This window comes from Ailuropoda melanoleuca, chromosome 2, assembly GCF_002007445.2.
Source record: "Ailuropoda melanoleuca isolate Jingjing chromosome 2, ASM200744v2, whole genome shotgun sequence".
Taxonomy (NCBI): Eukaryota; Metazoa; Chordata; class Mammalia; order Carnivora; family Ursidae; genus Ailuropoda; species Ailuropoda melanoleuca.
The window spans coordinates 88682432-88695049 of NC_048219.1; the positions used below are offsets into that span (position 1 = coordinate 88682432).

The 12618-nt window shown below is 39.4% G+C and overlaps 1 protein-coding gene across 2 annotated transcripts in view; it reads left to right on the forward strand.

Annotated features, from left to right (window-relative positions):
• SNX27 (sorting nexin 27) overlaps positions 1-12618 on the forward strand; it is a 63962-nt gene that overhangs the window by 789 nt on the left and 50555 nt on the right. The gene's annotated exons all lie outside the window — the stretch shown is intronic.

Here is a 12618-nt window from a genome sequence, read left to right on the forward strand (position 1 = left end):
CCGTCCCCCCTCCCCCCTCCCGCCCCTGAACCGGTGCTTCGGGACTCCGTTCCTCTCAGGCCCCGCACCTTCTTGGCGTTGACCCTTTCACCTACCCGCGCCCTGGGTTTTCGTGACCCGCACCTCCCTCCTGTAACCAGTCTACGTCCCTGCGCCCCCGGTGTTTTTACCCCTGCCCCCATTCTTCTCCCTTTCCTGCCCTTTTGCTTTCGCCCCGGGCATGCCGCTTTCTGCACCTCCCTGCCCTCATAATGGACTTCTGCCCCTCGCTGACAGCATCTCCTTTTCTGACCCGGCCTCTGTCGTGTCCTCCCCAAGTTCTCATCTTTAGCATCGTAGTTTGTTCTCCACTGCTGCCGTCAACCCCCATGGACCGTCCCTCTGTCCTCTAGACCGAGTAGGCATGACCTGTGATCGGCTCCCACTTTTCCTCCGGGAATATCATCCCTCCACCACACTCCTTTTGCTTTCCTTAGTTACCCTCTCCTGTGGTTAAGCACCCCCTGCATTTTTCTATCCTGCCTTGTGTCCCTTTCCTCCCCTCCCTTTTGGATTCACACTTCAAGAGTGTACCTTCTTCTCTGACCCCTGCTTGCATGCTTTTGTTTTTGTTTTTGTTTGGTGTTCGGGGAGGGTGTCTTGGACACTGGAGTTTCTTTACACTGTTGTCCCGTATTACCCAGGATTTTGAACCTAGTGTCTCCCATCTCCACATCGCTCTGAGAGCATCCGTATTCTGGCCCCCCGTCTTCACTTCTGCACCATACTCCTGCTTCTTTTTAGTCAGGATTATGGTGGAGCTCTCCTTCGTTCCTGCTTGCCCCCCCAAACTATACCCCTCTTTTGGGTCTTTGACCTCTTTACTTTTTCCAGGCATGCCCTTTCCATCCTCTCTCTTAGTTTACCCTCTTGTGATCCCACGCTCCACCTTATCCTATTCTTTATCTCCTCCAGGCTGCTTTCCCTTCTCTTTTTAGGCTCCTGCTGCTGCAACCCATTCTCTTCCCTACTGCAGCCCCTCCCCCTTCATACTCCTCATCTTTACCTCCCCACTGCATCCCTTAAAGCTCTAGCAGGATGCTGCCTTGTCTTGCAGTTTCTGTGCAGACCTCTGCCACCACTCTCATCCAGGTTTTATCTTGGTGGCTTTGTACTTTTGTATTAAAATTTGTATAGTGATTGCTGGTTGACTGGTAGGTAGTATGTGCTCTCATAACCTCCATTCTCCTCAGCAGTCTTTGGTCCTGTATCTCTTGCCTTTTTACTGAACCTTATTTTTTCACACTTTTGCCCTCTCCCTTGTACTTGGATTTGCCCTCATGACGTCTCTCTCATTTTTAATAAATGTTATTTTCGTTATAATTTCCACAACCTTCAGTCTCTCCTTTAGTAAAACAGTAGATTTGCTCAAGGTTTCAAAGAGGTTAGTTTCTTGAGGGTCTGGCCTATAGAGGAGTCCATTCCTTTTAATTTACCTTATGTCCCTTGCTCTTATCCTTGACACTCTTACTCTGTGGAATTCACTCATTCTGTTGCCTCTTACCTGAAGAAAGAGTAGCTCACCAAAGTAACTGTTTAGAACTATTAAACTTTCCATATATGCTTTCTTTTTCCATTAATGTTCTCTGTGCTCTTTTCTTATTCTCTCGTGATACGTTCTTAATCTTTGGGGGCCAGGGCATTCAGATATAGAATGCAGTAGTGACCAAAATTTTGCTTCATACCTGGGCATCTAATTCTTTTCTTTCTAGATAACTCGGAATCTGTGGCTGATGTTTCCTTCTGATAGAAGCTCTTGGAATTGTCATTTTCCTTCCCCTTTGGAAGTTAATTTTGGATCCAGCTGTTTATTTTTAAATTTAAAATTGAAGTATTTATTTAAAATTATTAATTTATCATAAAGTTCTAAATAGTTTATTCTTTATAAGAGCTAAAGGAACTAAACCAAAAATAATTCTGTAGATGACTACAGCTAACACGATCAACCATTTCAAATATATATGTATATATATATCAACTAACATTGTTGGTAGCTTCTTGCCTTTATTGTGATCTTGTAACAGAGTCTAGACATAAATCAGGTCCTGTAAGGGAGACCTCCGATGATCCCCTAGGACAGGTGGAAGGACTTGCCTCAGGTCCATGTTCCAGTCTATGCCCACTCCTCCTTCTACAGAGAAAACACTGATTTTGGAGCATACTTGGTGGTGAGCAGAGACTTGGTCTTTAAAAAGACAAGAAAGTGGGCAGGACAAAAGAATGCTCTTTACTTAGAGAAACTTAATCTGGAAGGTTGTGATGATGAGACTTCTTCCTGGCAATGGTTTCTCACCTTCCAACTGTATTTTGATTTCCAAATTCTGTGAAGCTTCTTTGCAACTGTTGTGGAAATGGTGATAGTTGCAACACAGAGTCAAGCAAGTTGGCAAATTCTCTGAGACCTCAGCTATACGGTCTCTTTCCTTCTTCCAAAGTCTGCATCTTCTCCTTAGGTTTTCAAGTGAGAGGAGGAAATTAGCAATCAAACAGACATGATTCTTGAGGGATATCTGTGTCTGTTACTTGTTTTGATTTTGATTAGGTTGATGCTAATTTTCCTAAGGCATTCTTTAGGCAGCACTCCTTAGAGCTTTTTGTCTCCTACAAGTTCCTTAAGTCACCTCTCTGTTGTCCCAGGAAAGTCTTGCATGTTATTGAAGTGCCAAGTGGGGTCAAGGTTAGGCATAGGTAGATTATTATTGTGTGGACATAGTTTGCATGAAGTCATAGGTGGTGCGTGAAGACCTTGATGATTGCTGTTTAACTAAGACTTGTCCCTTTTTTAGATGCTTTCCTCCTATACACAAATTATTCCAGTTTTCATATATTGTAGTCATTTGGACAACTGATTGAGTTGTGGAAAGAACTGAGTAACTTTGAGATTTAAGGAATTAAAAGCTTGGACAAAAGTAAGAGCGTTGGCTTCTCTGTATTTCTTTTAAAGTTTGCCTTACAAATGCCCTGTCCTGATTGAATCTTAGAACAGTCATTAAACTAAATTCAGTATGGTTCAGTTTGTCCTTTCTCCCTTCAAAACGGACTAGATTCTAACTGGTTTGGAAAGAGTCATGTTACAGGGCTTGGTAGTAGGTTGTGAACAAGCCCTCTGGGCTCTAAATTTTACTGCAGATGGAAAGTTTTGTACTAGCAATGTTAATCTCCACCTTGTAATTTTTCCCAGTGTAACATATATTGAATGTTTCCCTTTGATGTGTATATACCTGGAGGGATGCTTTCAGTAAGTAGAACCAAAATAAATAGGTCTTTGCACTAATTATATAGTATGTGAAGTGACATTTGACTTCAGGTTAATTTTCTTAAGGTTAAAGTATTTCCAAGGGCTCTTGATTGATTTCTTGAGAGGTGCCCTTAGGAGGGTTATAGTTGTGGTACCATCTTTATTTTTAAGGGATTAGGTTTATCTGTTGACTAGTTTGTTTTATCTCTTTGGTATTTGGGTAGTGTGTTCTTTAATAAGCAGGGACCCCTAAGATTGACTTGAAGCATTTAAATTCATGGTATATTTGTACTGGATAGAGTATATGCTTTCCCTCTTCATAGCTTCAAGATAATATACCCATCAACTTTCCTTTGTTAAAGTTACACTTGATCTTAGCCAAAAGGCCAAGAAGAGATTCCCTTGTTAAAGTTAGACCATAAGAAAAATTAAAGCTATATATATATATATTTGTCAATTGGGTGTTCATTTTAATAACTTAGGAATATATCATGGGCATTCTTTTTTTTTATTTTTTGGCTTCATTTAATATTAAAGTTTGGAATAAAGAGGTTGGTGCCACAGGAAGTATTTTTTTTTTTAAGATTTTATTTATTTATTCGACAGAGATAGAGACAGCCAGCGAGAGAGGGAACACAAGCAGGGGGTGGGAGAGGAAGAAGCAGGCTCATAGTGGAAGAGCCTGATGTGGGGCTCGATCCCATAATGCCGGGATCATGCCCTGAGCCGAAGGCAGACGCTTAACCGCTGTGCCACCCAGGCGCCCCACAGGAAGTATTTTTATGAGTTAAGTGTGAGTCATTTAATGTTGACTACTAAGTACCTTCTCAGGAGCTGCTTTCTCAGTTGCAGGTGAATTCTCTTTGGCCAGGATTTTCCAGGTAGATTTTAGAAATGGTGTTTGAAATCATGGTTATTGATCAAAGGAAAATTTTCTGGTAGTGATTCTTAAGCTTTAGTGAGCATAAAAATCACTGGGTATGTTTTTCAAAAGTGTAGATTCTTGGGCTCACCCTTTAAGGGTTATGTATGATTCAGTAGGTCTTGCATGGGCTGTAGAAGTCTTTATTTTTCACTCCCTTTGCAACCCACATACCCAGCCCATACCTGGAGCGACACTGCAGGTTCCAGGCCTTGAATTCTCAGTTCATCTTATCTTCGTGGTTATATTGAGAGTCATGAGCTAACACTATACTAACAAATAGTGATTTGTTAGGCTCCTGAACTCCAGCCCTTAGAAAGTCAATTCAGTCAGATAGTGGACTATTGTATCTGCTCATCTAGACTTTATTGAATCTTTCTAAAGTTGTAATAAAGGTATGTGGTGAAGAGTGAGGACAAGGTAATAAAATCATTATATCACTTTGCACTTTTTTTAAATTAAAGGTTTATTTATTTTAGAGAGAGAGGGCACGAGGGGGGAGGGGCAGAGGGCGAGAGAACCTCAAGCTGACTCTCTGCTGAGCGCAGATGCACGGCTTGATCTCAGGACCCTGAGATCATGACCTGAGTGGAAATCAGGCGTCAGACATTGAACATCAAGAGTCGGACATTGGGGCGCCTGGATGGCTCAGTTGTTAGCTGTCTTCAGCTCAGGTCATGATCCTAGGACCCTGGGATCGAGCCCCCCATAGGGCTCCCTGCTCAGTGGGGAACCTGCTTCCCCCTCTCCTCCCTGCTCATGCTCTCTGTCGCTATCTCTGTCTCTCTCAAATAAATAAAATCTTAAAAAAAAAAAAGAGTTGGACATTCAACCAACTGAGCCACTCAGGCACCCCTCACTTTGCACTTTATGTAGTGTTACAATTTGCATAGTATTTTTACATTTGATCTTCACAACAGCCTTGTGAGATAGGAAGAATATAAATTCCTTGAGGATAGGGACTACATACATCTGTGTTGTTTCGCTAGCCAAACGTCTAATGGCACATAGAAGGTATTATTCAAAAAATATTTGCTGAATGAATGTATGAGTATTTTTGTCCCTTTTTCATAAGAGAGGAAACTGGGTGTTGCGCTAACGAATGTTAACCAGAATTAAACCTAGGACTTCGGATTCTAAATGCAGTGTATTTTCCATTTCTTTGTTTTCTCAGCTATTTTTGACTGTTAATATTCTTGACTATTCTTGACTGAATAGTCACTTAAAATTCTTAAAATTTAGTCACATCGCTATAAACTTGGATAGCAGTTGAGCTTTGGTTCTATTGTGAAATGTAACTGTCTTGTATCATTTTTTACCCTGTCTCTCTGATTGTTATATTGGATGGGTGACAGGGAAAATGGCTGTTCGTTGCCCTTGTTTGTTGATATCTTTATTGGTTATCAGTGAGGAGAGCCTGACATAATCATAATTGCAGCCCCAGGAAGTATGTTTAATTCCCTAGGTAGTTGAGGTAGCAAACAAAACTAAATTTGAAAATAGCATTTATCTTCCTCTTGGAAATCACTTCCACAGCAGTGCTGTTATCACGAAAAGATCTGTTGTTAGTAACATGAAGATGTGTCTAGGTCATATAAATTATTGTGAAGCAGGCTTCTCAGCCCCCACTGACTAGTTTGTTTCAGGTGAGGGTTTGTTACCATGCTCTCAAGGATAATTATTTTTTAAGATAAGTCCCATTGGGAGTAATTCTTATGATAAGCAAAGAGACGCAATTGACAATCAGACACTTAAAATTTATGATTGCTGCCCTGTGCTTTGGGAGCATGATCTGTGGTGAGTTTATTTGTTAGATGATGGCGTTACTGACACAGTGGATGTTGTAGTGGTTTAGGTTAGAGCCAGTTAGGATCATTCTTTTGACTATCCACTACATAGATGATTTCTGTGCTTTACTTGGGCAGTTCTATAAAAGTGTATGTATGGGTGGTACACTTCCAGCCCCACACGTGGAAAAAAAATATTGAAGATTTTTTTTTAAGTAGGCTCCATGCCCAGTTGTAGGGCTTGAACTCACGACCCTGAGATTAGAGTTACATGCTCTACCAGCTGAGCCAGCCAGGCGCCCCAGAAATATTTAGGCAGTTTTAAAATATTTTTTAAAAATTTGCAAGTCTCTGTAGGAGATATATTTTATATTAGAACCAATATAAATACAAAAACCCCACCCGAAGCAAGTTTCAGAAAACCGTATTTAGTGTTACTGTGCTCCCTGGCATTTTTTAGTCTGTTCAGTATTTCAGAGTTTTTTGTTTTGTTTTTTGAATGCTGATGGTGAGCCACATTAATTTCATGACTATTAGGTTATGATCCACTGTTTGAAAAACAGTGATTTAAGGTATCACTTTTCTGGTGTTGGCCCGCTGATATCACCTAATCTGATTTTGCAATTAAGCGCAAACTATGTTAATTACTGTTAGGCCTGTATGAGTCACGGAGTCCCCACATCTCTGTCCTTGAGAAGCTTAAAACACTGCGGTGGGGAAAGTGTACAGTTTACTGTGTGTAAAGCAAATGAATTAATGGAGATAAAGGAAAAACACTATGGAGTTTAAAGGAAAGAGTGAATATGGTTGAGATGATTGGTGGGTAGATCGGTCATAGAAGGCTTTTAAACTGTGATTGAAGGACAAGTGTAATTTCAGTAGAGAAGTGGGAAGGAATTTATAGGTTGAGGAAACTGGAGGGAGGAGGATATGAAAAGTTCTTGGGATAACAAGGAATCTAAAGTTGCTATTTGTAGACAGTTGTGCTTGAAGTTAGATCAAAAAGGTCTTTGAATGCAGTGCTACCAAGTTTGGATTCTGTTCTGTTTTTGAGGTCAGAATATAATTAAATGTGCATTAATACCTAGGACTCCCTGTGAATTTAGTTTTTATTTAATTATTTACCCGAAGAGGTTGAATAACTTCCAAGACCAAGGAGGAAAATCACTATTAGAATTAGAAGAATTTCAGAGCATCTAGTCTCTTGGGCTATCTTGTTCTATATAAAGAAGGGAACTAAGAACAACTAAGCTCTAACACCCAGAGCTGGGAACAGCTGGTGAGGAGTTGGTTGCCTTTAATTTGTATGTGTTTTACCTCACATTCTAGTCCATCTTGTCGAATATCCACTTTTCTAAGTTTTTTTTTAAAATTTATTTATGTATTTGGGAGAGAGAGAGAGAGAGAAAAGAGGCAGGGTGAGAGGGGCAGAGGGAGAGAATCTTCAAGCAGACTCCCTGCTGGGTGCAGGGCTCCATGCGGGGCTCCATGAGGATCTCACAACCCTGAGATCATGACTGGAGCTGAAATCAAGAGTCGGATGCTTACACCACTGAGCCACCCAGTTGCCACACTTTAAGTTTTAAATCAGTGTACTTAACTGTTGTGTGCACAGTTGATAAGTTTGATCCTTATATGCTGTAGGCCCACTGTGCTCTGCCCTATGATGTTCTGCTTTAGCTGTTCTAAGAATTCCTAGCTTGCTCCTCTGATTTGAAGATGCCTCCTTTAATTTAAATCTTTTGTTTCTGCATACAGCATATTGTTGGGAGTTGAGGGAACTGAAGACTGTAGACAGCTTTAAATAAACTAAGGTTTATACCTGCTGTCTACCTTCTGAATGAAAATCCATACAAAGATCCTTAAATAAGAATTGGTGATGACCACAAAGTAAATTTTTGCTTTCTGTCAGTAATGTGAAGGGTACTTCAGGATTAACTTGTATGATATGGTTTTAGTCAATGCTAGGTAGTATGTATGTAGTCTCTTGTTTTTACTTAGTGTGCTCCCTGCTAACCAAGTAAGGTTCTCATAATAGTTGAGGAAATACACCTATTTGCAAGGTATGAAAGTTGCAGAGTAAGGACCTGTATTTTGTTCTTATGGGTACTTCCTTCCATGAACTTAAGTTATTATGAAAACATCTTTGAAAAAATGATTTATTTTTGCTTAAGCTATCTAAAACTGTAGATTCTTGCATCAGACCTCAGAGCAAAACTAGAATGACAGATCTATGTATTCTGTGGACTTAAAGCACAATTAATTTACTTCTCTTTGGAAAAGTACAGAGTGTCTGCAGAGAGTCAGCTGTTTGTGTGGGTATTCTCCCAGCTGTGTTCAAGCAGCTGATTACTCTTAGAGAACTATTCAAGGAGATTAACCAGGAAGTTGTCTTTTCCCCCCAAATACTGCAGTACTTTTATATTTATATGTCTTTCTGGTTTTAGTTATGTTTATTTAGTGTGTTTTAAAAATTGAGAGATTGATTAAAATAATTTTTGGCTATCTTGGAAAATGTGAAGGTTTTGGAAGCTTCTTCCACTTCTTTTACTGATCAGTTTAATCATCTATAAAATTTGTAATTTGTGAAGTGTGTCATTTGTCTACTGAATATACCATGGGTTACTTACTTTTTTTTTTACGCAATATTACTGTCATTTTGATTAGTAGTTAAAAACTACTTTTTGGATCTGTTTTCTCAAGATATGTAACCTGCATCTGTCTTTACTTGGAAACAGCAATGAGTTTTGTTCTCTAGCTGGTATTTTGAATCCAAGGAAATGTGACACTTTTATGAGTTATGTGCTGGTGGATTATTTTAGATTTCCCTGCCCTACCCAGTTATTCTTCATATTGCTGATTCAGGAAAGGTCTTATCGTACCTTTCTTCTTGTTCAATGTGTTGAAATAGACCACAACTTACAGAAACTATAGTCTGTGTTCCTCAGCTTCCGAGAGAAATTGCCCACATTTAATTTGGATTAAAGGGTGGTGTTTGACTGCTGAAGGACGTATCCCTTCAAAAGTATATCTGTTGTTACTAATTTTTATTGTTATAGATTTTTAAAAGCCGTCTCTCATAAATGAAGATATTTGAGCTGATACATCTATACTTCTTTCTTTTCTTTCTTTCTTTTTTTTTTTTAAAGATTTTATTCATCCATTTGACACAGAGAGAGCGAGCACAGGCAGGGGGAGTGGCAGACAGAGGGAGAGGGAGAAGCAGGCTCCCCGCTGAGCAGGGAGCCTGATGTGGAGCTGATCCCAGCACCCTGGGGTGGTGACCTGAGCCAAAGGCAGGCGCTTAACCGATGCCCAACCGACTGAGCCACCCAAGCGCCCCCTACATTTCTTTCTATACACTCGTGTATAGTACCTCTTGAGAGTAATTGAATATTTAGGAAATAGGTATTAGGATTCAGGGTGCAGGCCTAGGACAAACTTACCAGATCACAGGAGGAGCCATGCTTTTAATCACATGTAGCAGTCCAGAAATAGTAATGAAAAAGAACTTTAAAAAAATTAAGATTCCATGTTTGGTAATTTGTGTCACTTACCATCTAAGATTGTTGATAAAGCTGGTAGATTTTATTCTTTAATTAACTTTCACTGTGATCAGTATACCAAATTAACATCTGGGGGTTGCATTTAAATTGGCCATGTAGGCAATGGTTTAAAATACAGATCTCAAACTCTTTGAGTTGGTGTTGGGAAATGATTTAAAACTGAATATGTTTGTTTACTGGTCAATAACTGAGGGAGGGATTCTCAGCAATAGTAGTGTACATAGGAAGCTATGTCAGCCTAGGGAAACCATAGTGGCTACTAGCAACTTTCTTACCCCTATCTAACATTCATTACCCCACAGTGTAAAGGAGTAACCCAATTTTCACATCCAGCCTTACATTTAAATAGAACCACATGTTACTACATGCTGATCAAATGTTTAAAGGCAAAAATTGAAAAACAGTCCTATCAAAACAAAATAAGTCAGTGTTGTATATAGTTTTAGCATCAGAACTTTTTTTAAGACCGTACTGGTAATTCTTTAGCCTCTGTCATGTGAGGGAACCCATTGTGCTTTAATTTTTTCATACTAAGTGTGGTGCATTTTGTTTTCATGAGATGAACAGTGTAATTACAATAGATTATTCCCAGAATTCACATGAAATAAAGACTTTTTAAATGTCAGCATGTTTATTTCTTACCTCATTTTGCTATCCTTGGAGTCAGTGTTTATATTTAAAAATTAGTAACAATTCGTTAATTTTATTTGCAACACATTTGAGTAAAAGAAAACAGCCTCACTTTGAAATTGCTTACGTAATTGAATGCCGTATTTTACTCTTAAGCATTATTTCCACTCCTCCCATAATAGAAAGCAAGATGATCACTAATACTAAAGTTTGGAAAATGTAGAGCTTGCATAATATTTTTAGTACTTCCCCCTAAACAGTGAAACCAGTATAAAAGTTAAAAATAAGGATTGGAGTTATGGAAGTGCATGAAAGAAAACCATTATTGAATGTTTTTCCTGCTAGTCTTAATAATTTTTTCATTCATTCAGGGAGAATTTTTATTTTTTTATTTATTTTTATTTATTTTTTTTAAAGGCTTTATTTATTTATTTGACAGAGATGGAGACAGCCAGCGAGAGAGGGAGCACAAGCAGGGGGAGTGGGAGAGAAAGAAGCAGGCTCATAGCAGAGGAGCCTGATGTGGGGCTTGATCCGGAACGCCGGGATCACGCCCTGAGCTGAAGGCAGATGCCTAACCGCTGTACCACCCAGGCGCCCATTCAGGGAGAATTTTAAAAAAATTTTCAAAAGATTTTATCTATTTGGGGGGGGAGGACAAACAGGGGAAGCAGCAGAGGGAGAGGGAGAAGCAAGCTCCCCCTGAGCAGGGAGCCTGTTGCGGGGCTCGATCCCAGGATCCTGGGAACATGACCTGAGCTGAAAGCAGATGCTTAACCAGGTGCCACTCAGGTGTCTTTCGGGGAAACATTTTAATGAGTGCTTACTACCTGATGAACATGGGATTAGACACTGAGGATAGAAAGCTGAATAACACGTAGTCCTTGCCTTTAGGAAATTAGCTGGATGTACCACCGCATATCCATTCCTCTACTGAAGGACATTTGGTTGTTTTAAAGTTTTGGTAATAATAAATAAAGCTTCTATAAACATCTGTGTGCAGGCTTTTGTGTAGACAAGTTTTCAACTCCCTTGGGTAATACCAAGGAGGACAATTGCTAGTTCAGGCGGTAAGAGTATGTTAGTTTTGTAAGAAGCTGCCAAACTGTCTTCCAAAGTGGCTGTACCATTTGGCATTCCCACCAGCAATGAAGGAGCGTTTCTGTTAATCCATATCCTTGCCATCATTTGGTGTTGTCAGTGGTCTGGATTTTGTTCATTCTACTAGGTGTGTGGTATAAAATTCATTCTTTAAATTATAAAGTATTATAATGTGTTAGAGAAAATTTGGAGACTAAGGAAAAGAAAAATAATCCCCCATCCTATCATCCTAACAAAACTACTTTTGGTATTTTGGCTGTCTTTTTTTAAGGCATCTTATATGAAGTTGATTTTTTAAAATTAATCCTTTATTTTCTAGAACAGTTTGATTTACAGAAAAATCAAACAGAGTTCACATATATCCTTCTCCCACCTTCACCATATAGTTTTTTCTTTTATGAACATCTTACATGAGTGTGGTCCATTTGTTTAAATTAATGAACCAATATTGATATGTTATTACTAACTTAAGCCCATAGTTTGTTCACATTTCTTTAGTGTCTAGTCCTAATGTCTTTCTATTCCAGGATCCCATCCAGGATAACACATTACACTTAGTAGTTGTGTCTTTTAAAGCTCATTTTGGCTCAGTCTTTCTGTTTTTGATGACCTTGACAGTTTTGAGTATTGGTCAGGTGTAGTATAGGGTGCCTGACTATTGGAATTTGTCTGATTTTTTTTTTCACAATTAGACTGGGGTTTTGTTTTTGGGGGGAGGAATATAGAGGAAAGTACCATTTTCATTTGTTCATATGAAGAGTACATGCCATCATTATGATTTGTGATGTTGATCATCTGGCAGAAGTGGTGTTTGTCAGGTTTCTACACTGTAAATTTATTCTCCTCAGCCCCTCTCCCCTACTGTACCCTTTGGATAGGAGTCACACTCTGTGTGGCCTACACTTAAGGAGTAGGGAGTTATGCTCCCCTCCTCTAGAGTGTAGTATCTGTATAATTTATTTAGAATTGTTCTGCATAGGAGAAGGATGCCTCTTCTCCCCATGTATTGATTTATTCAGTCATGTATATCATTATGGACTCATGGATACTTATTTTATAATATGGGTTATATAATCCAATACCGCTTTATTTTATTGCTCCAGTTGTTCCAGCTTTGACCACTGGTAGGTCTTTCAGTCGGCCCCTGTGCCTTTTGCCATCCCCCCCATTAATGTTTGGCTTGTTTTGTTTTTGAGTATTTCTTTACTCTCTGGCACTGCCAAAAGCTCCAGGCTCATCTTGTGTATTTCATGCCCCAATCCTGGAATCAACCATTTCTCCAAAGGGTTCTAGTTCTTTTTATTGGGGAATAGTACTAGGAATCAAGATCTGGGT